The sequence below is a fragment of the Mastomys coucha genome, unplaced genomic scaffold, assembly GCF_008632895.1.
Source record: "Mastomys coucha isolate ucsf_1 unplaced genomic scaffold, UCSF_Mcou_1 pScaffold15, whole genome shotgun sequence".
NCBI lineage: Eukaryota > Metazoa > Chordata > Mammalia > Rodentia > Muridae > Mastomys > Mastomys coucha.
In genome coordinates this window covers 42,116,415-42,141,217 of record NW_022196897.1, presented here as the reverse complement: position 1 = coordinate 42,141,217, position 24,803 = coordinate 42,116,415, and the positions used below count along the sequence as shown (strand labels likewise).

General features: G+C 35.3%; 1 protein-coding gene and 1 long non-coding RNA gene across 5 annotated transcripts in view; both read right to left on the bottom strand.

Moving 5' to 3' along the window:
• Galnt13 (polypeptide N-acetylgalactosaminyltransferase 13) overlaps window positions 1-24,803 on the bottom strand; it is a 633,613-nt gene that overhangs the window by 160,431 nt on the left and 448,379 nt on the right. The gene's annotated exons all lie outside the window — the stretch shown is intronic.
• LOC116090183 lies at window positions 1,951-13,166 on the bottom strand. Its single transcript, XR_004118601.1, has 3 exons — window positions 13,126-13,166; window positions 12,569-12,662; window positions 1,951-2,079 (listed from the first exon to the last, which is right to left on the bottom strand). It is a non-coding gene; the product is annotated as an uncharacterized LOC116090183 (long non-coding RNA).

Here is a 24,803-nt window from a genome sequence, read left to right as displayed (position 1 = left end):
GGGTTGGTTATGTATATTATCATATCACCTGAAAACAGTGATATCTTGACTTCCTCCCTCCCAACTTGCATCCCTTTGATCTCTTTTTGTTGTCTAATAGCTCTGACTAGAACTTTGAGTATTATATTGAATAAATAAATAAAGAGTGAGCAGCCTTGCCTTGTCCCTGATTTTAATGGGATTGCTTTGAGATTCTCTCTATTTAGTTTGATATTGGGTACTGATTTGCTGTATATTCATTTTATTATATTTAGTTATGCACTTTGAATTCCTGATCTCTTCAATACTTTTAACATGAAAGGGTGTTGTATTTTTCAAAGATTTTTTAGCATCTAATGAGATGATCATGTGGTATTTTTTCTTAGAATTTGTTTATAAATATCATCCTGAGTGAGGTAAGCCAAACACAAAAGAACACACATGGTATGTACTCACTAATAAGTGTATATTAGCCAAAAAGCTCACAATGCCCATGATACAACCCATAAATCATATGGAGCATAGAAGAAAGGAAGACCAGAGTGTGGATGTTTCAGTCCTGCATTGAGGGGGGGAACAGAACAATTATGGGAGGTTGAGGAAGAGGGGGTGCTGGGAGTGAGAAGGGAGAGGAATAAGGGGGTCAGTATCAGGAACTAGAGGAGATGTAAAAGAGATACAGAGAGTTAGAAAATTAAACAAAAATATATAGCAGGGGGATGAGGACCTGGGGATAGCCAATGGACAGTCCCAGATACCGGGAAATGTGAGGCTAATGGGATCCAACGTGGATGAATTTAGCTAAACTGTATGGAGAAGGGGGGATAGAACCTCTTGAGACTACCTCCAGCATATAGGCATGGCCCCTGGTTGAGAGATGGGGCCACTCACCCATCTCAAAATTTTTAACCTAGAAATTTTCCAGTCCAAAGGAATAACTAGTACAAAAAAATAGAACAAAGACTGAAGGAAGGGCCAACCAGAGATTGCCCCCACCTGGGGATCCATCAAGTCTGCAGACATTGAACCCAACACTGTTGCAGTGGTCAAGAGGCGCTTGCTGACAGGAGCCTAGTATGATTGTTCCTTGGGAGGTCAGGCCAGGAACTGACCAATGCAGATGTAGATGCTTGGAGCTAACCATCAGTCTGAGCTCAGGAAAACAGGTAGGGGAGCTGACTGAAGGACAGGAGGAGAGGAGGGAGATTTTAACCCCATTGGAAGAACAACATAGGCTGGCCTGACCACCCAGCACTCCCAGAGTTTAGACCACCAAGCACAGAGTGCACCTGGAGGGATCAATCCATGGCTCAAGATACATATGTAGCAGAAGATGGCCTTGCCTGACTGCAATGGGAGGTGAGACTCTTGGTCTTTGGGAGGTTTGATGCCCCAATGTAGGGGGATTCTGGAGTGGTGGAGCATGAGAGTTTGGGTAGGTGGGGGAGCACTCTCATACAGGCAAAGTACAGTGGGGAGGGCAGATATGGAATGTGGGGCTTGATGGAGGTCTAACTGAAAAGTAGGGTATCATGGGATGGGAGTTAGTGGGGCGGATAACTAGAATGTGGAATATCATTTGAGATGTAAATGAATGGAATGAGTAATATTTAAAAAGTATCTCTATATTTACATTTTTCCATTATGTTCAACTGGATCTAGTTCTAAAAGTATAAACAGTAAAGAAAGATATGCCACTGTAAATTATATGACAGTTTGTATTGCCTGGATGTTTAGGTTAATTTAGTTGAAATAGATGGCAAAATGAGTGAAAACTAGTACAAATGGAGATTTCTTACACTTTTCCTGTTTCATATCTCTGAATAAATGTTAAATGGTCCCACAGATTGTTAAAGAAGTAAAAAACTGACTCTAATTCTGAATTGAAAGTCTTCATAGTAGAAGGAGATACTTGCCTGAGATTCAGTTAATAGGTAAAAGGGATCTGAGACTCTCCAAGGTAGGGTAGATAATGTTGTCAGCAGATACTAAGTTTCATAATTTGAGGGAACGTGTGTTACTCAAGCATCCCTCAGGAGTCCCCAGAAGAAATTTTGTTTTAGGATGTGTCAGTTCCAGTGGTTATGTCCTCTCTTTATTCTAGATTAGTGAAGATAAGATACATTTAAATTTAATTTATTATCAAAATAAAAGAAATAAAATTCCAGTGACTACATTGTTCTCAGGACACTCAAAAATATCCCATAATATCACCTAGCTAGGAGCTACCATACTGAACAATGTAAGGAACAGTTTCATTAGTACAATATATTCTATTGAGCAAAAAACTTCTCTAAACATGTCTATTTGTTCTGGGAGGAAAACACTCAACTCATACAACATGGCACATCATTAAACCACAATGTGAATTATTTTTGTGTAGTTGCTTATTTTTAACAATCATATCAACGTGTGATTTTCTGATCCCAGGGTACAGATTATTGTGCATTTTCAAGTTATACTGCAGACAACTAAAACCTGGGCCTGCACATTAGGCAAATGCCCTACCACCGAGTCACATTCCCAGACTTGACATGGCTTTTGAATTATGTAGCCATAGGCATTTTTTCATCATTTTAAGCTGGATTCTGCATATGAAATAATAGACTTAATACTTCCAAGACACATTTTTCTAGATTAAATAGAATAATATATTTGAATATATATATGTATATGTATATATATATATATTCCTGAAAATTTCTCCCACAATGTCAAACTAATATTGTCACTAGTTTTCTTTTATTCTCTATAAACACACTGATGTCAGCTTATGGCTGTTTCTGGAAAAACAATCAGATGTCCTTTCACACTGTCAGAATATAATTTGTTAGTCCAAAGATAAAAGGATGACAGTAACAGCAGCATACCGGCTTGGGAAAGATCTCTGTCTGGACAGTTGGTGAGCAAGAAATCCCTTCATGTACAAGCCATGCAGAAATGCAGCGAATTTCCTTTAAATTTTTAAAATTTGCCTGATGTGATTATGCAATTCTCAAACAAATCTTTTGTGCTTTAAAAAGAGAACTTTTAAAAAGAGATTTGTAAATTGAGACAACATATAAAAATTCGTCCAAAACCATATTCTATCTGGTTGTAGCATTAGACTAACAGGGATGGAGAAAATAGTATAGATTTGGATATTTCTCTTTATTGCCAAGTCACTGAGGTAATACTCACTGAAATATTTTGTCTATAAATAGACTCAAGTGACAAGATCACGTATGTTCTCAAAAGGCAAAGCATCTTTCTCAGGGGTTCCATTAGCTGCCATAAAAACAGTCAGGGCAGCTATCTTCCTATCCCAAATCACCCATAAAATTTTGTTTTTCAAAATATTTTCATAACCTATTATCTAATTTAATGCACCTAAAATCCCTGAGAGGAGTCCTATCCTTTTCTAATTATTTCGGTAATGAGGAATGATCTTGATTCCCTGTGCACTTCTCTGTGGGAGCTGTGAATGTAATGTGAGGTAATCTAGGAGGCCTAGGACTTCTAAGGTGCAACAACAAGGTCCCTGCAGATTAGACACTGTTTTCCAGATTCAACAATAGCACCCTAGGCAAGAGTATGTCTGTGGGATATTGATTCATTTCACCAGAATTTAAGAGTTTGGCACTAACTACTCCGGTATATCGATTTAATGAAAGTGCTAGCCATATACTCTACCATGTTTGAGGTCAAGTACTATTTTTCTCCAAAATGGTAAACTGTCTATGTTCAGCCTGGATTGAACATTACATTTTGTTACTTGTCATTTGTCACTTCATTTTAACAGCATATTAAATTTGAACAACATATTAAAATCAAATCCTATATTATGTTGTATCTGGAATTTATAAATAATCTATATACTTTACAACTCTACTTCTTACCCTTACCCCTGCCAATAAATAGTTCTAGTTTTCTGAGAACTGTAACAGTTATTTAATACTGTATTTGTAAAAAGAAATTCATTAGGTACTATGTACGTCTTGATCCTCTCTTAAATGACCAGGCTGTATTTCATATAGCAGTATTTCAAGTAGAGTAAAAAGGCTTGAAATATAGAATAATCTGAATCAGTGTTGCATAAACTTATTCAACTTCTTCACTCTTATATTCTAAGTCTCTAAATTGGAGACAAAAGGTTATGCTAGTTAAATTGTCCATCATAAAAATGGAAAACAGTAGCTTAAATATTCTGTTTTTCAAATTAACAATTGGAGGACAGTTGGATATAGTACTTCATGCTTGTCCTAGCACTTCAGACGTGGATGAAGAATTTATACAAATTTTAGGTCAGCTGAGCTACAAAGTAATTTGAGGCCAGCTTGGCTTGTATAGTGAGACTCTTTCCCAAAGAGAACTTCCAGTTATATGAAGTCCACTGGTTCAGAGCAAGAAAGACAACATATGTTTTCTGGCACAAGCAGAGTTTTGTTTTTAATTCTTATATTTGTATAAATATGTGGAAATAAAAGAGGATACTACTTATGGCACTAGAAAAGAGACCATGCTAGAGAAACAAGAGTTTTACAGAAAGGTGGGAGGAAAAGACAATAGAACATGGCAACATAAAACTACTAAGGGTGGAAGAGTACAAATGGATCCTGCAGTTTGGTGGAAGAATAAGTAATAACAAAGAACAGTAAAACTGTTGTTGGGGTGTCATAAGATCTGGGTGTGACCTGAGAGCAAAGGTCACAGAGTTTAATATTTTATGACTAAAATAAAATTAAAACATAACTATGTTGCTTATTAAAAGTATATATACATATTTTGCATATATACCTAATACATAATTTGAAACAAACATTCCTAGAGGACAGAGAGACATAATCAGACATAGAGATACCTAGATCTATCATCTTAGATTCATGAGTATAAAATCTCTTGAACATTTGGAGGCTATATTGTGAACTGTCATTTAATATGAGATCATCACAAAGGTTTGGCATATATAATTTTACTAATCATTTTAGGTTAAGAAGGAAAGTCAATCATAGTCCCATATTTACTTTTCTCTCATGAATTTTCAAGCCTAAATTCAAGTAAGAGCTAGTTTTGAGTCTAGTTTGATAGACCAATCATTTTTTCTTCAACTATGACAGAAGGAAAAAACTAAGAGTCTTGGGAAAAGATTTAGATTTGCCATTACCATACAACAAAGTACATAAGGTCACAAAAAGGATAATAAAAAAGAAGTGAATTAAGAAACCATTTTATGAAATTGATTGAGGTCAACAAGAAAACTCATTGCAAAATCACATTAAGAGCTAAACTGTTACCATTAAGTGTGTTGAGAGAATAAATATGTGGTGTATAAATAAGTGGGTATTTGGAAGGGATGAAGATTAGTGAAGATCCCAGTTAAAGATGGGTGCATAAAACTCAAAGCATATGTACTAAGAAAAATCAAAAATCTGAAGAGCTCAAAGACAGGCCACTGAACAACGGAACATTTTTGTTGTTACCTGTTGTTGTTGTGTCCTAGTTTTTCTCAGACTATCTCACACAATTTCAGGAAATATTTGCCAAAAATTGAATTAAAAATGCTTTTCATGATTATCTTATTTTGTATTTTCATATTTCATTCCATTACCCATATATATTTATTTTCTGAGATATAATTTGAGATACAAGGTATTTATAATCTCAAGCTAATTTATGTGTAGGCACAGCACTTCTAAAGAAAGCTTATATTTCAAATGGATATCAGTCAATCACAATTTACATCATTGCTTACTTTCTCTGTAGCACTCTTAAGCCTAAGCCACTGCTTGTATTCTAAGTCCTCCACGCTAACAACTGACAACTAGGTCAGCTCTTATGTTGTAGATAATCCTACACTGTCCCACCTACCCTTCTAATTCCTCATTTCTATACATTCTGCTTCCTGACTTAACTTCCTGTTTTTCCATGTGCTCTTGCATATGGTATATGATGTCTCCAGAGCTTAGAGCTTTCTGCTTCCTGAATAGTCATTTCCAAGGCTGTCTTTACTATGTCTGAGCTAACAAGCCTCAGGCATTTTTCTTTTGGAAACATGAAGATGACACCAATTTTGGTGAACTAATGAAAGTAAGGTGAGACTTTTTAACCTATGCAATCGTCCACAATTTTAAAATAGTTATTCTGAGTTTAATTAGGTACAGATTTTAAATAGGATACTTTGGTAATACTTAAAGCATTATAGGATTATTTAACTTAGGTTGTGATTAAGGAAAAAGAAACAAAAACCAAAAACACTAACTAGCTAAGCTGTCTAATACATATAGAATTGTGTGATTTTGAAGATAAAAATATATTATATAAACTATACATGAGATATGTATTATACAATGTTCAAAGGAAAACATCAAATTTATACCTCTAAAGTTTAATAAAATATGCATTTGAATATTCATACAATAGTCTAAACCTTGGAATGAATAAAGTAGGCTTATAGATGCTCTAAATATTTTATTTTAAGTTTTAAAAATCCAAAATTGAAGAAGTTAAACTATAACCCAGTATATAAGTAAAATGAAATAAAATTTTTTTAGTGTTGCTGTCATCTCTTTCTTAAAACAAGTATTACTGTAACTAGAAACCTTGCTTTATCCCTCTTCTTTCTTGATCACAATTTACAACAAAAGCAATCTATCTTTCATAATATTTTTTTTGAAGTTTCTACTCTGAACATGTATTACTTTGTTATCAGCAAAACCATTTTAAAATTATCTGGAGTGATACTACAGCATCTTTTCATCCTTAACTTATGTCAGTGTCCCTCACAACTTTTCATTGTAAAATTGTGGAAATTAACTTTGAACATTGCTCTCAACTTTTAACTCAAAATATTTATTGATAGGAGCTACTGCAGTTTGACAAGCATATCAGAATCACTTAACAATGACATGTTTTTTAAAACAAAAATTCTAAATATATAAAATTGTACTCTTTAGTTAATAATTACATAAGGATATTTAATTTTGCTTAAGTGATATTCAGAATGTTAGATCAGAAAATTAACTCAACATTCTGAGAAAATTGTTATGCTTTTTACAGATTTTTAACCAGTTCAGTTACATTTTTGCAATACCAAAGCCCTGTAACAAAAGAGACACTACATTAATTAGAAATAATTTCATTGCAGTTCTCCTTACTAACAACAGAAACATTAACAGTAAAAAAAAAATGTGCTTAGCTATGATTATAATTCTTCCAGGTACCTCTAATCATAAAATAAATTGGATAATTTTCAATTTCATCTTATAATTATATCCAAAAGATTTGTGTTCCTATTGTTTGCTTAGATAAAGGGATATCTGAACTGAAAATTAAATTCTAAAAGCATCCCTTAAGAAAACCACATTTGAAAAGAAATGATCTATCTTGTCTGCTCACTACCTTCACTGCCGAAAGAATGAAGTTCTATGAGTGGCATAAAACCAATTACCAAAAAAGTCCATGGTCTGAAAGTGGCTCTTAGAATTGCTGTGCATTTCCTTTGTAGTGTGCATGTAAAAAGCCCATTGAGTTCCTCAAACTAACAGTTTTAGTTTATTTTATTTAAGTCAAAGCTTAGTTGGTTATCCAGGCTGGCCTCAAACCTGATCTCAAGGTAACTTCTTTTATAAACTTCTGGAGCACTGTTACTACATGCATGTATCACCATGCTCAGAGATATAAAAACTTAAGGATGGCTCTAAAACAATATAGAAAATCATTATTTTATACTTAGTTACATTATTTATAATATACATATAATTTTATATGTATATATACTTAAGTGAAGTTATAGTATAGTATTGGGTGTGAAAATACGTCTTATTCCAATCCTAGACTAACAAAAATCTCAAGAACCAGGCATAGAAAAACTTGTAAATTGTTGGTCAGGGGATATCACAAAACTCCCCAAAACACTATAACTGTTGCTTCTGTACTTTTGGCTCCCAAAAATTGAACATAAGACCAAGTAGCTGAGACACCAAATATTTTAGACACAGTATGGTCTGGATTTGAGCTGTAGCTGACCTGAAAGCCTTCTCTCTGAAGACTAATTATAATAATGCAAGGTACTTTACAAGCTGGAAAGGAAGGGAAGCAAACAGCATACCTACTTAGCTGTGATGCCTGTGAACCACAATAATCAGCACTATAGCAAACATTCCTTAAAGTGTAATAGTGGCACAGCTGTCTAATGAGATTCAAAGCTTACTTGACAGAATGAAAACAAACCTTGTACTAGAAAACTAGCCAAATGCATATGATTGATGAAGTCATAGAACTTAGAGGAGAATCTTCTACTACAATTTTTTTTAAAACCAATACGGTCCCTAACTTCATTCTAACTTCTTATTTTATACATATAGGTAAGTGTAGATATCACTATCACCAAAGAACCTTTTTTCTGCATCAGAAGAAAAACATTACACAAAATTTTCAACTAGCCAAAATATGGGGAATAACTGACCTTGGCATACCCATCCCCGGTTAATATATCTACAATATAAATCAAGACTCAGAGAAATCATGGAAGAGAGAATAGAAAGAGTATAATATCCTGAAGACCAAACGTTCTATTGTGAAATTGTGCTTTCTACAACAACAGGGAACTACATCCATGACAACATGGCTGCTTAAACAACACCTTAACACTTGACATTTTGGTCAGATTAACCCCACACACTTTATTTTTATCACTTACTACTATGATTTATACTAAGGATATGACAATTTTTATTTTCAAAGCATACATTGGTCTTTTATACCAATGTCCTGGAATATCAACAATCAGCATTAGGTAAATAATTTTAATTAATTTTAGAATAGAAAATTATGCAGTTGTAATAGTTATATTGTCAAGAAAAATGCTCAAGGTATATAAGTTGAATAACTCTTTTTCTTCAGAAACTAGGGGAATACATGCATTTTAAAAATTTTTTTAACTGGCATGAGTATAAAGTTATTTTTCATTGGCTCTTATATCATATTTTTTCTCATTTTTTTTGCATAGAGAAATATTCTTCTTATAAGAAAGAAAGTATTTATCATTGGTAAAGAAATAAAACAATTTTGTATGTAAATGATCCTTTATCACTAAATATGTTCTGCTTTATCTAAACATTTTTTTATATTTGAAAATAAGCTGCATTCAAATAATTGAACTGAAATATTGCTAATTTTTATTTGGAGACAAAAATCACTGATGAAAGCAAAAACTTTGTGATGTTCTACTATGCAGATGTGGATTTCTAAAGCATTGCCTAATTCTACTAGAATGTCACGATATATTAAATCTGAACATTCTTACCCCAACAACAACAACAACAACAACAAAAAACCCACTCTATACCTCTGTTTAGCTATGAAAGAAATGTAGAAATGTTTTGAATTGGCCTTGTTGGGCAATGACTAATACTAGTCCAAAGTGAGCAACTCCAGCTATTGTAAAAGCAATTAGCACCTTATCCATCCTCTTAGACAAATTAAAATGACAAATATTTCTTCTGATAGAGGAGAAAATGAGCTATATTGCCAATTCTGCAAGTGAGAGCTAATGCTTGATTTCAAAGTTGCCTTTGTTTTCACAAAGGAAAATAACCTAACATCTTTGCTCAGTTTCTAATAGTGGGAGATAATACTAGAGGGGCTACTTGCACAATAGCAGCAACTTTCAGAGCTTCACAGGCAGCTGACTTCATTATGCCCAGGCTGTCAGTCACACAGCCAGCCATTTGTATTGCTGTTGATCTCCCATTGCTATTTTTCCTCATGGACATTTCTATTCTTGTTCATGGGGTGCTTAAAATTTCAGTTCTATCTCCTTACAAATAACATTCTGTAGGATTCTTGTTTGAATCCATTCATCACAATAAAGATTTTTTTTTTATATCACTATTAGGAAGTTGAGTCCTTAAACTAATCTCAAAAATTGTTGAATCCACATTTTCTATTATATTGATAACTCTTCTTTTTACCTGATGGAGGATTTCACACACCATAAGTTCCTTATGATTCTGATCACTCCAAGAAGGATCATTCAATGATGTATACAAACACACACAAATACACACACAATCAGCAACTTTTAACAGAATTGAAAATAAAATATTTCTCAATACAGAAAAATATAATAACCTTTAAATACAGCTCAGCAAGCAATGGGGAATAACTCATATGATTTCAAATTTATGTTGCCTACCATCAGAGACCAAAATATTAAACCTGTGTGTGTGTGTAGCAGGATGATGTATCACTGCAGTAAAAGGAACAGTAATACATACATCTTTTAGCTTGCACCAGGAACTATCATCTTATGCCATCAAACCCCGGTCTCCTTAATTGAAGTTTCAAGTTGTCACTATATGTTATTGTTTCTACCTGTAAAATAGCTCTATGCTTTTCATGTTTCTCTCCATGATCACTAAACATGTATTCATAGCAACCAAAGTTTATGTTTGGTTTACAGAAACCCATAGTGCAGTCTCCAATTATCTCCCTACTGTGATTTTTTTTGTTGTGTCTAAGGGCTGAAGTGATTCAATCTCCATTTATGTCCTTTACTGGCAAGTAATTGCCTTTTAGAACCCATGCTGGTGCTAAACTCTTCCAATTGAATTATTTTTCTTCTTAGGTCTTCGACAGCTTCATACTCACTCCTAATTCTCTGCAGGCATAAGCTGTGGTTTTCCATCAAAAAACTATGTTTCCCTGACTATTTTTGGAGGTTAACTTCTATTCATCTGAGAAGTCAATGAATTCAAAAGACTCCTCTGACTTTGTGAAATTACAGTTGAAATCTTTCCTATGTTTTGTCATTCTTTCTTCATATTCAGTTTCATTACACTTGATTGTTTACTGGGGGTACTCACTTCTATAAATTACAGAATGAGGATTAGCAGTATGATTCCTTGTTTCACATTTATTAAAGGAAAAACAATGAGTGAATTAAGAACCAATAGCAAGAATTGTTATTTACAAATATCTCTTTATGACTCAAACTAATTGTCAAATTATTTGAATATTTTTTATCTAGGACTTTTCATTCTTTAGCTCTCTAAATATCTAAGATGATGTCATAGAAAATTCTACAGGCATTACTTTTTTTCTAGTACTTCAAATGTTCTTCTTTTCTTTCCCATAACTTCAGAGAGTGTGAATTTTTCTGTTTTCTAGTCAAATTAAACCTACTTGTCTCTCACAGACCAGCTTCTTATTTTATAGCTGAGACCTTATACTGCAAAACACCAAGGATATTCAGCTAGGAGAAACTTACCCTTCCCATTTTTCTTTCAATATATATTCATGCATAAAAACAGTGCAATGCCAACATAAGTAAAAAGTTCCTGTTTGCTTCAGTACTATGTAGAAGCAGTGCGACATCAGTCCATTTTTACAAAGGTCTCTGAAAGCTAAGCTCATGGTTATTCTTTGTTCTGTGTAAGGTTTCATGCCTTCCTCCCTTCAATTTTTATAAACTAATCAAATCTACAGGGTCTGAAGGAAATATTACAAGCCCCCATGTGTGTAAAAGTTAAATACTACACTAGCATCATCAAGTCACAGATACTGAGCTGGAAAAGCTTGGCCAGAAGAAAAGAAAGACCCTGAAATTCCTCTTATGTAAGGAGAAGACTCAAGAACTAATCATACTAAAGCCCTGTGGCTTTTAAAATCCAGTTTTAGGGAAACATTCAGAACACTGAAAATGGAGTGATTAATTCTGCTTTTAAAAGGCTAGAAAAAATGCCGGGCTGTGGTGGCGCATGCCTTTAATCCCAGCACTTGGGAGGCAGAAGCAGGTGGATTTCTGAGTTCGAGGCCAGCCTGGTCTACAGAGTGAGTTCCAGGACAGCCAGGGCTATACAGAGAAACCCTGTCTCAAAAAAACAAGAAAAAAAAAAAAAAAGGCTAGAAAAAGAAATCTGGAGAAAGCCAGGTAGGCTGCCTGCAGACTTTCTCTTCTCTCTGTTTTCCCTGCTCCAATTCCCCAGTCTCTCCAACCTCTGCAGCAGAATACCATTGGCAATCTTCCATGTCACCCCTCACCCCTGCTCACTTCTCCTAAGAATCCCATAGGTCATCCCTTTTTAACATTCCTCCCCCTTTTCATTGTTTTTTTCACAGCCCCAACTCCAGCAGGCCTTCCCTGCTAGCAGATAGGCCATGAATGCCAGCAAACCAAATAGGTTGCCTGTAGATGTTCTCTTCTCTCTTTGTTACCCAAGCTCCAATCCCCTAGGCTCATCCCCAGATCAAGAGCAGAAAACCCTAGAGAGCCTCCCTTGCCTCCAACCACTGCTTCCATCTCCATTCATTTGTTGCTTTGTCCCAGACCTCAACTCCAGCAGGTACCCACTGATAACCCAAAGGCCTCTCTTCCCAGGGGAGCAAATAAGCTGAAGGGTGTCCCAGACCTGTTTTGCTGTTCTTGAAATTGACCATCTCCTACTACTGTTTTATCTCCAGGTCTGTAGCAGGATATTTGCTCTGGTCTCCCTTTCCTCTGTGACTCCATCCCAAATGAATCATAAAACCATCTCTTAAAGCATTGCTTTTGCTAACTTATCCCAGTTATCTATCCTCCAACATAAACAGGCATTCCCTGTGAACACACCAGCTGAACAGGTCAGGAAAACAGGCAATACACAGCCATGACAGTTTCTGAAAATCCAGGGAGGAATCATAAAACAAGGAACAAAACGTCCACCCTGCAAAGACAAATGCAGAAATTGGCACTTAGTACCACAGCAGGTGTCAAATATTCCAACAAAGCTGAAGCACAAGAAATAATATCTTAAAACTAACTGTATGAAAAGGATAAAGTTCATTAAAGAGGAAATTAATAATTTCTTTAGAGAAATCCAAGAAAACACAAACAGCTGAAGGAAATAAATAAAATTGTTCAATACCAGAAAGCGAAAATACAATCAATATGAATGTAGGGAATTTTAATTTTTTTAAAGATTTATTTATTTATTTTTATTAGATATTTTCTTTACTACTTGTCATATGATTTCTCCTTTCCCAGTTTCCCCTCCCCCCAAACAAAAACCAAAAAAAACATAAGTTGTACTACAGAGCAATTGTGATAAAAACTGCATGGTATTAGTACAGTGACAGGCAGGTAGATTAGTGGAATATAATTGAAGATGCAGAAATGGATCCACACACCTATGGTCAATTGATCTTTGACAAAGGAGCGAAAATCGTCCAATGGAAAAAAGATAGTATTTTCAACAAATGGTGCTGGCTCAGCTGGCAGTTAGCATGTAGAAGAATGCAAATTGATCCATTCTTATCTCTTTGTACGAAGCTCAAGTCCAAGTGGAACAAGGACCTCCACATAAAACCAGATATACTGAAATTAATAGAAAAGAAAGTGGGGATGGGCCTGGAGCACATGGGCATGGGGAAATTTTCCTGAACAGAACACCAATAGCTTATGCTCTAAGATCAAAAAATGACAAAAGGGACCTCATAAAATTGCAAACCTTTCTGTAAGACAAAGGACACTGTCAATAGGACAAAATGGCAACCAACAGATTGAGAAAAGATTTTGACCAATCCAACATCTCATAGAGGGGTAATATCTAATACATACAAGGAACTTAAGAAGTTAGACTCCAGAGAACCAAATAACCCTATTAAAAATGGGATACAAACTGAGAAATACCCCATTTTAGTAAGTTTACCTTACTAACAAAGTAAGGCATACTGTTATAATAGAATGTTATAAAGAGTATTTAAAACCCGTATAGTTTAAAAGGAAAGATCCTTCAATTTTTTTCTTTGTTGTGCATATTAATAAATGAGAGTATCCAGTTACAATATTATTTCTTGTTTTTACTTCTTTTTTGGCTAAAATTGGAAACACAATTATTACAGAAAAAAAAAAGATGATATCATTCCTCTCCAGGAATGGAGGAAGGTATTAAAATTTGACTGGATTCAAATCCAACTGTTGAGGTTTGGTCTTTTGCTGTATATTATAATGCTAAGTGCAATTCTCCAGTACCTTGCCCTAAGTTAATTTTGAGTGGTGAATAAAGATGCTGACAGCCAATAGCTTGGCATAAGAAATACAGGTAGAGTTTAGGGTTCCTGAGTTTGGAGGTCTGAGGAGAACCACAAGACAGAGAAGAACAATAAGAAGGAAGGTAACTTAGCCATGGGTTAGGAATCAAGGAAACATGGCTCCAAGGGCTGGCCAATTGGAGTAAAGAGAAGCCCAGATGAAACTTAGGAAGTAATAACTCAGGGTTATCAATAGCAAATATATTTTAATAGCATAGAGGGTAGATGCCTTCTCATTTCTACTGTTGATTATGACTTATTGTAAAAATAAAGGTGGCGTGTGTCTTTTATCCATGAACTAAATGGTCAAAGGCAGGGTAGAAAACCCAGATTGGGTTTAAAATTTTCTTTCTTTCTTTCTTTTTTTTCCCTTTTGTTGGATATTTTACATATTTACATTTCTTTTTTCTTTCTTTTTATTGGATATTTTCTTTATTTACATTTCAAATGTTATCCCCTTTCCCAGTTCTCCCCATCCCCCTATTCCATCCTCTCTCCCCCTGCTTCTATGAGGGTGTTCCCTCATCCCACTCCCCACCCACTCCTGCTTCCCTGCCCTCGCATTCCCCTACACTGGGACATCAAGTCTTCACAGTGCTAAGGGCCTCTCCTCCCATTGATGCCTGACAAGACCATCCTCTGCTACATATGGCTTCATCCATGGGTCGCTCCACGTGTACTCATTGGTTGACGGTACAGTCCTTAGGAGCTCTGGGGGCATCTGGTTGGTTGATATTGTTGTTCTTCCTATGGGGTTGTAAACGCAGAGTTATTCTCATGCATGTGTTTCTTTCAGGCTCTCTGTTTTCCCTGACCCTTATTATTTTCTCACAGCTGAGTGAAGAGATGTTGATCATTCTTTCTGCTTTGTTTGTTTTGTTTTGTTTTTGAGACAGGTTTTCTCTAAGTAGCCTTGGCTGTCCTGGAACTCACTCTGTAGACCAGGCTGGCCTCGAACTCAGAAATCCACCTACCTCTGCCTCCCAAGTGCTGAGATTAAAGGTATGTGCCACCACCTCCCAGCGATCATTCTTTCTGCACTCAATGTTTTTTTTTTCCTTTTCATTTTCATCTTCATTTTTGTTTTTTAAAACTTCCTTCTCCCTGAGCTTCTAGGTAAACTGTAATCCCCTCCTCTACTTTCTGTGATAATTTTGTTGCCCCTTCTATTTAGGATTAATGCATCCACACTTTGGCCTTCCTTCTTAAGCTCCATGTAGTTTGTGGGTTATATCCTGGGTATTCTGAGCATTTGGGCTAATATCCAATTATCAGTGAGTACATATCATGTGTGTATATCCTATTGTGTCTGAGTTACCTCACTTAAGATGATATTTTCTAGTTCCATTAATTTGCCTGTGAATTACATGATGTCATTGTTTTTAATAGCTGAATAGTACTCCATTGTGTAAATATGCCATGTTTTCTGTATCCATTTTTCTGTTGCGGGACATTTGGGTTGCTTCTAGCTTCTGACTGCTATAAAATTAGTGGAGCATGTGTCCTTGTTATATGGTGAAACATTTTTTGGGTATATGCCCAGGAGTGGTATAGTTGGGTCTTCAGATAGAACTATTTCACATTTTCTGAGGAACTGCCAGATTGATTTCCAAAGTGGTTTTTAACAGCTTTCAGTCCCACCAGCAATGAAGGAGTATTCCTCTTTCTCCACATCTTAGCCAGCATCTGCTGTCACTTGAGTTTTTATCTTAGCCATTATGAATGGTGTGCGATGGAATCTCGGGGTTGTTTTGACTTGCATTTCCCTGATGACTAAGGATGTTGAACATTTCTTTAGGTGCTTCTCAGCCACTCAAAAATCCTCAGTTGATGATCTGTGTCCTTCATTTTTAATAGGGTTATTTGGTTCTCTGAAGTCTAACTTCTTGAGTTCTTTGTATATTTTGTATATTAGCTCTCTATCAGATGTAGGGGTAGTAAAGTTATTTTGCCAATCTATGATTGTCATTTTGTACTATTGACAGTGTCCTTTGCCTTACAGATGCTTTTCTATATTATGACGTCCTATTTGTTGAGTGTTGATCTTACAGCATAAGCCACTCTTTTATTTTTTATTCTTTAATCTACTTTTACTCTCCAGAGTTTATCACCCTCCGAGTCATCCTTCCAACTTTTCCACATCACATAACTCCTCCCAATGCCCCCCCCAATCTCTAAGATTTCCCCACTCCTCCACACCTGACCTCCCCACTCCCTGGAGCCCCAAGTCTCTTGAGGGTTAGGTACATCTTCTCTGAGTCCAGACAGAACAGTCCTCCATTGTATATGTGTCAGGGGCCTCATATCAGCTGGTGTATGCTGCGTGATTGGTGGTCCTGTGTTTGAAAGATCCCAGTGGTCCAGGTTAGTTGAGACTGCTGGTCATCCTATGGGGTCACCCTCCTCATCAGCTTCTTCCAGCTTTTCCCTAATTCAACCACAGGAGTCACTAGCTTCTGTCATTATCTGCATCTGAGTGTTTCAGCTGCTTGTTGGGCCTTTCAGAAGGCAGTCATGATAGGTCCCTGTTTATAAGCACACCATAGCATCAGTAATAGTCAGGCCTTGGACTTCTTTTTCTTCAGACTCTTCTCCATTTTTGTTCTTGCAGTTCTTTCAGACAGGAACAGTTTTGGGTCAGGGTTTTTGATTGTGGGATAGCAACCCGATCCCTCCACTTGATGCCCTGTCTTTTTACTGGAGGTGGACTCAACAATTTCTCTCTCCCCACTATAGGGCATTTCATTTAAGGTCCCTGCATTTGAGTTCTGAGAGTCTCTCACCTACCCGGTCTCTGGTTCATGCTAGAGGCTCCCTCCACCTTCTACCTCACAAGGATGTCTGTTTTTATTCTTTCTATTTGGCATCAGGGCTTCAGTCCTGTTCTCTCGCAATACCTGATCATGTTTCCTTCTTCCCCTTCCTTTTACATTTCCTACCCAGTTCCCTCCCTTCCCCCACACTAAAGAAAGAAAGCCATTGGTGTTCTGTTCAGGAAAATTTCCCCTGTGTTCAAGGATCTTCCCCACTTTCTCTTATATTTGGCTCAGCATATCTGGTTTTATGTGATGGTTCACAATCCACTTGGGCTTGAGCTGTGTACAAGGAGATAAGAATCAATTTGCATTCTTCTACAGGTTGATCACCAGTTGAACTAGAACCATTTGTTGAAAAGTCTATCTTTTTTTTTTCCACTGGTTGGTTTTGGCTGCTTTGTCAAAGATCAAGTAACCATAGGTGTGTGAGTTTATTTCTGGGTTTTCAATTCTATTCCCTTGATCTACCTCCTATCGCTGCACCAATACCATTTGGTTTCTTTCTTTCTTTCTTTCTTTCTTTCTTTCTTTCTTTCTTTCTTTCTTTCTTCCTTCCTTTTTAATTAATTAACTTATTTTTACTTTAAAGTATTAGCAATTTTTTACTGAATATTTTCTTTATTTACATTTCAAATGTTATCTCCTTTCCTAGTCCCCCCTACCCACCCAAAACCCCTTATCCCATCCTCCCTCCCCCTGCTTCTATGACAGAGTTATCACTACTGCTCAGTATTACAGCTTGAGGTTAAGGATGGTGATTCCCTCAAAAGTTCTTTTATTGTTGAGAATAACTTTTGATATCCTGGATTTTTTGTTATTCCAAATGAATTTAAGAGTTGCTCTTTCTATCTCTGTGAAGAATTGTGTTGAAATTTTGATGGGGATTTCATTGAATCTGTAGATTGCTTTCAGTAAGATGGCCATTTTTACTATATTAATCCTGCCAATCCATGAGCATGGGAGATCTTTCCATCTTCTGAGGTCTTCTTCGATTTCTTTCTTCAGAGATTTGAAGTTCTTGTCAAACATCTTTTACTTGCTTAGAGTCACACCAAGGTATTTTATATTATTTGTGACTATTGTGGAGGGTATCATTTCTCTAATTTTTTTCTCAGTCCATTTATCCTCTGAGTAGAGGAAGGATATTAATTTCTTTGAGTTAATATTATATCCAGCCACTTTGCTTTCAAACTATTCCATAAAATAGGAACAGAAGGAACACTACCCAATTCTTTCTATGAAGCCACAGTTAAGTTGATACCTAAAATACACAATCAAACAATGTGAACTTCAGATCAATTTCCCTTATGAATATCAATGCAAAAATACTCAATAAAATTCTTGCAACACATCAAAACGATCATTCACAATGACCAAGTAGGCTTCAACCCAGGGTTGCAGGGATGGTTCAATATATGGAAATCTGTCAATGTAATAAACTATATAAACAAACTCAAAGAAAAAAAAAACACATGGTCATCTCATTAGATGCTTGAAATCTTTTGACAAAATACAATACTCCTTCAGGTTAACAGTATTGGAGAGATCAGGAATTCAAGGTCCATTCCTAAACATAATAAAAGTAATATACTACAAACCAATAGCCAACATTAAACTAAATGAAGAGACACTTGAAGCAATCCCACTAACATCAGACTGCCCAGTTTCCCTCTATCTATTCAATATAGTACTTGAAGTTCTACCCAGAGCAATCAGACAACAAAATGAGATCAAAGGGATACAAATTTGGAAGGAGAAAGTCAAGATAGTACTATTTTTGGATAATATGATAGTATACATAAGCAACCCCCAAAATCTACCAGAGAATTCCTACTGCTGTAATCACTTTCTTTAAGGACAGGATTCATTGCCTTAATAGAAATATGGGCAATGTTGCACATTGCCAGTATATTTTACTATGTGCATCCTAGGAACTCACAGGCTAGAACAGGTGGCCTGGTGAATCTAAGCATGTGAACTTCCGCATGGACTTGATTTCCAAAAACATACAAGATTAAATGGCCAGATAAAATGAGCTGGCCAAGTATATCAAAATATAAAACAAACAAATTAAGGGCACTTAAATTGTATCTCTATGGTATTGCCCTAAATTGCGATTCTGTGACATTGTTCATTAATGGTATTTATGTACCTTTGGATAAGTACAGATAGCAGGAATGATTTTACCATCTATTATTGAAATTAGATTTGTTCTCATAGAGCACCTTTATCAAAATAAAAATGTACTTCATGTCCATAAGAATTTGAGCTGAAAGTGACTATTAAGAGATATCTTCTGAAAAGTTAGTTCTTTGCAACATTTAACCTGTATTTGACAGCAATTCTTTAAGGGAGATAACAATAGGGACAGGAAAGGAGTTTGGGAGGAACTGTTCACAGCAAATGTTGCCACATATTCTTAATACAAGAAGACTATATATCATCTGTCAAGTAGATGGGGAATCAAATTTAAGGCAATCAAATTACCTTCTAAACAAACTAGATTTTCAGATGTAAAATGTTCTTTCAGGCTCATGAAGTTTTAATCCACCACTGTAAATTAGTTGATGCTGAGTTTTATACATTAGAGTAAGTTTCCCAATCATAATTTTCTTTAATGGAACATTTCCAGTGCTGCCTTCTCACAAGGGTTATATAACAAGATGCTTTATGTGCTAAATTAAGTAGTCATCTGAAGTGACAAAGCTGGGCTCTATTGGTCATTTAAATATGCTTAGTAAGTACAAAAGGCCACCAGGATTATGGTTTAATAGGGTATAGAAACAAGAAATTCAATTTCTCTTTTCCCATAGGAAGTGGAAAAAATGTAAAACCATAGTGTTATCTTAAAAAGTGTTTACTCTGATGCTAGTAGGATTTATTAACTCTGCTGGAAGATAGTTTTGATCTATACATAGCAAATAGAAACAAATAACTTCAATTTAAGTTTGGTTTCATTTCACCAAAAAATTATTGGAAGGATGTCAGTACTGAATGGGGCATACATGTATGTAAATGCTTGTTGTTGATCTGACATTCAAGGCTAAGGAATCTCTCTTTAGGAATTCACTTCTACACATAGTAATTGATCATATTATGAAGGTTAATTATTTTATATTTTATAGATTTAACAATTGACTACTTTGTTCATAAAAATTTGGGCTAAAGAGGCAAGAACAGGGAAGAACATAATATATACCAATAAAAATAACTAATTATTAGTAAGCATAAAAGATCATAGTATGCTTAATATACAAAGTGTCTATAGAGTCCAGATCAAACTTCACTGCCATTGGAATCAGCTGGAGGGCTCAAAATCAGATTTCTACCACCTTATTTCACAATTTGCTTCTAATAAATTATCAGTTGTTGTTGGTTTTGATGGTTGAGAATAGCAGTAGGCTGGTAGACAAAAGATTGATCAAAGGTTTAGAAAAAAAGAATCCCAAATTTGGTATCTACATGGGTTACCGAAGGAATGCAACTAAACAAGAAACTGTGTTTAATTATATATAATTAAGAAGAAATGCTTGCCTATAGAAATGTTTGAAAAGGTAGAAGAATAATTTAAATATGTACAATTGAAATTACATGAGGGTAATGATGTATAAAGTACAGGCTATAAAACTCAAATAGCCCTAGGTTATACAATTTAGATCCTAGTTCCAATAATAGCAAGATCTGTTTTCCAGGTCTGGATTCATTATGTTAATGTAGACAAATATTCTTCAAAGATTAATCTGATTCTAACCTAATAACCTTTTCAATGTGAAAATAATAGAGAAACATTAGCTCATTTTGACTTCAAATACTTGCTTATGTTAAGGTTAAGATTAGAAACATACTATATGTGATGACCATTTGCCAAATCTCAAAGCACACATTGCACCTCACACAATAATAGTGGGAGCCTTCAATATCCCACTCTCTGCAATGGACAGATCATGGAAAAAGAAACTAAACAGGGACACAGTAAAAGTCACCTAGGTTATGAAACAAATGAGTCTAACAGATATTTATAGAATATTTCATCCTAAAGCAAAAGAATATACTTTTTTTTCAGTACCTCATGGTACCTTCTCCAAAATTGACCATATAATTGGCCACAAAACAAGCCTCAGCAGATACAGGGAGATTGAACTAATTCCATGCATCCTATCAGATCACCATGGGATAAGGCTAGTATTAAATTCCAACAAAAACAATGGAAAACACACATACACATGGAAACTGAACAATGTTCTACTCAATGATAACTTGGTCAAGGAAGAAGAAAGAAAGAAATTAAAAACTTTTTAGAATTAAATGAAAATGAAGACACATCATTCCAAAACTTAGGGGAAACAATGAAAGCAGTGGTAAGAGGAAAACTCATATCTCTATTTGTCTCCAAAAAGAAAATGGAGAGAGCATATACTAGCAGCTTGAAACTCTAGAAAGAAAAAAAAAAAAGCAAATACACTCAAGAGGAGTAGACAGCAGGAAATAATCAAACTTAGGGCAGAAATCAACCAAATAGAAACAAACAAAAAAAAAACTATATAAAGAATCAACAAAACCAGGAGCTGGTTCTTTGAGAAAATAAACAAGACTGATCCACAAAGACTGATTGCACAAAGACAGTATCCAAATTAATAAAATCAGAAATGAAAAGGGAATCATAACAATGGAAAGTGTGGAAATTCAAAAAATCATCATATCCTACTACAAGAGTTTATACTCAACTAAATTGGAAAATCAGGATGAAATCAGAGAAACCATCTAAACAGTCTCACAACCCCTAAAGAAATAGAAGCAATTATTAATAATCTCCCAACCAAAAAAGCCCAGGACCAAATAGGTCCAGTGGAGAATTCTTTCAGATATTTAAAGAAAACCTAATACCAATATGCTTCAATCTATTCCACAAAATAGAAACAGAAGATACACTACCCAATTCATTCTACTAAGCCACAATTATGCTTATACCTAAACCACACAAAGACCAAACAGAGAATCTCAGACCAATCTCCCTTGTGATCATTGATGCAAAAATACTTAATAAAATTCTTGCCAACTGAATCCAAGAACAAATCAAAATGATCCTTCTACACAATCAAGTAGTCTTCATCCCAGGGATGCAGGGATGGTTCAAAATACAGAAATCCATCAACGTAATTCACTACATAAACAAACTCAAAGAAAAAAAGAGACATTATCATTTCATTAGATGCTGATAAAGCATTTGACAAAATTCAGCATTCCATCATGATAAAAGTCTTGGAAAAATCAGTAATTCAAGGCTCATACCTAAAGATAAAGAAAGCAATATACAGCAAACCAGTAGTCAACATGAAACTAAATGGAGAGAAACTTGAAGCAATCCCACTAAAATCAGGGACTAGACAAGGCTGCCCACTCTCTCCCTATCTATTCAACATAGTACTTGAAATTGGAGGTAGGGCAATTAGACAACAAAAGAAAGTCAAAGGGTACAAAATTGGAAAGGAAGAAGTCAAAATATCACTATTTGTAGATGATGTGATCATATACTTAAGTGACTCCAAAAATTCGACCAGAGAACTCTGAAACCTGGGAAACAACTTCAGCAAAGTAGCTGGATATAAAACCAATTCAAACAAATCAGTAGCCCTCCTCCACTCAATAGGGCCAGGAAGTGGGAGAGGATGGGGTGGTGAGCAGGGGGAGGGGGGAGGAACAGGGGATTGTTTTAGTTTTTGGTTTGTTTTTTCTTTTATTTTTATTTATTTTTTCTTATTTTATTTTTAACTTGGAGGGGAACCTGGGAAAGTAGATATTGTAAATAAAGAAAAAATCTAATTAATAAAAAAGAAATAAAAAAAGGCTGAGAAAGAAATTAGGGAAATGATGCCCTTTACACTAGCTACAAATAATATTACATACCTTGGTGTGACTCTAACCAATCAAGTGAAAGATCTATATGATAAGAACTTAAGATCTCAGAAGAAATCAAAGAAGATCTCAGAAGGTGGACAGATCCCCATGCTCATGGATTAGCAGGATTAATAGAGTAAAAAAGGCCATCTTGCCAGAAGCAATGTACAGATTCAATGGAACCCCCATCAAAAGTCCAACTCACTTCTTCATAGAGTTAGAAAGAGCAATTTGCAAACTCAACTAAAAACCCAGGAGAGCAAAAACAATTCTCAACAATAAAAGGACTTCTGGGGGAATCACCATCCCTGACCTCAAGCAATGGGAGGAGAGATCCTTGGTCCTGTGAAGGTTCTGTGCCCCAATGTAGGGGAATGTCAGGGCCAATAAGTGGGAGACGGTAAGGTGGCAAGCATGTGGGGGGGGGCAACAAGGGTTTGTTCTTGTTGTTTTTGCTTGTTTTGTTTGTTTGTTCCTGGGAAGGGAAACTGGGAAAAGAAAAATCATATGACATGTAAATAAAGAAATATCTAATAAAAAATAAAATAAAAAGTACATGGAATTGGTACAGAGAAAGGCAGGAAGACCAATGGAATAGAATTGAAGACCCAGAAATGAACCCACATACCTATGGTTACTTGATCTTTGACAAAGGAGTTAAAACCATCAAGTGGAAAAAAGACAGCATTCAACAAATGGTGCTGGTTTGACTGGTGGTCAGCATGTAGAAGAATGCAAATCAATCCATTCTTATCTCTTTGTACAAAACTCAAGTCCAAGTGGATCAAGAACTTCCACATAAAACCAGATACACTGAAATATATAGAGGAGAATGTGGGGAAGAGCCTCAAACATATTGGCACAGGGGAAAATTTCCTAAACAGAACACCAATGGCTTGTGCTGTAAGATCAAAAAACGACAAATGCAAACTCATAAAATTGCAAAGCTTCTGTAGGGCAATGGACACTGTCAACAAGACAAAAAGGCAACCAACAGATTAAAGATCTTTACCAATCCTACATCTGGTAGAGGGCTGATATTCATTATACACTAAGAACACAAGAAGTTAGACTCCAGAGAATCAAGTAACCCTATTAAAAATGGGATACAGAGCCCAACAAAGAATTTTCTTTTATATATATAAATCAAACAATTTTGATAATACTCAGTTTTATTATTACAATATTTTATAAATTTTGAAGAATATGACAAAATAAAAAAATGAAAGGTATTGCAGGTATTGAAGGAGGGTCTCTGGGAGGAGTTGGGGTATAAAAAGAAAACAAGAATGTGATATAATTCTATTTACTTAAACTATGTTTTTAAATGTTAACAAATTCAGATAAATTTAAATCATGTATCTTTTCTCATCATGATGGAATGAAACTTAAATAAATAAAAAAAGTTAATAGTTTGATAGAATTACCATACTAGAATATAGACAAAATGACCTATAAATAATAGAAATTTGTTTGTGCCATTCAGAGACCAGCAAAGTCAAGGTTATAGGTATCAAGTTTAAAACCATGGTCAACAGATAGATTTACAATGATGGCCTTGAGAAATTTAGTGTTAGTTAGGGTCTACTTCCTGGCTCTTAGATTGTTGCCTTCTTATCACCTCACATAGCAGAAAGGAGAAGGAAGTATTTTGGAGCCTGTTCATAAGGTTTCATTCATGGTAACTCTACCCTCATGACCTAGTCAGGGCTCCAAAGATTAGATATCAATATATATATATATATATATATATATATATATATATATATATATACACACACACACACACATATATAATGTATATATATATATACACACATATATAATGTATATATATGTACATATATGTATATGTGTATATATACATATATATGCATATGTATATGTGCATGTACACACACACACATACACACACACACACACACACACACACACACACACACTACTGAATGACCTAGAAGCACCTAAAGAAATGTTCAACATCCTTAGTCATCAGGGAAATACAGATAGAAACAACCCTGAGATTCCACCTCACACCAGTCAGAATGACTAAAATAAAAAAAA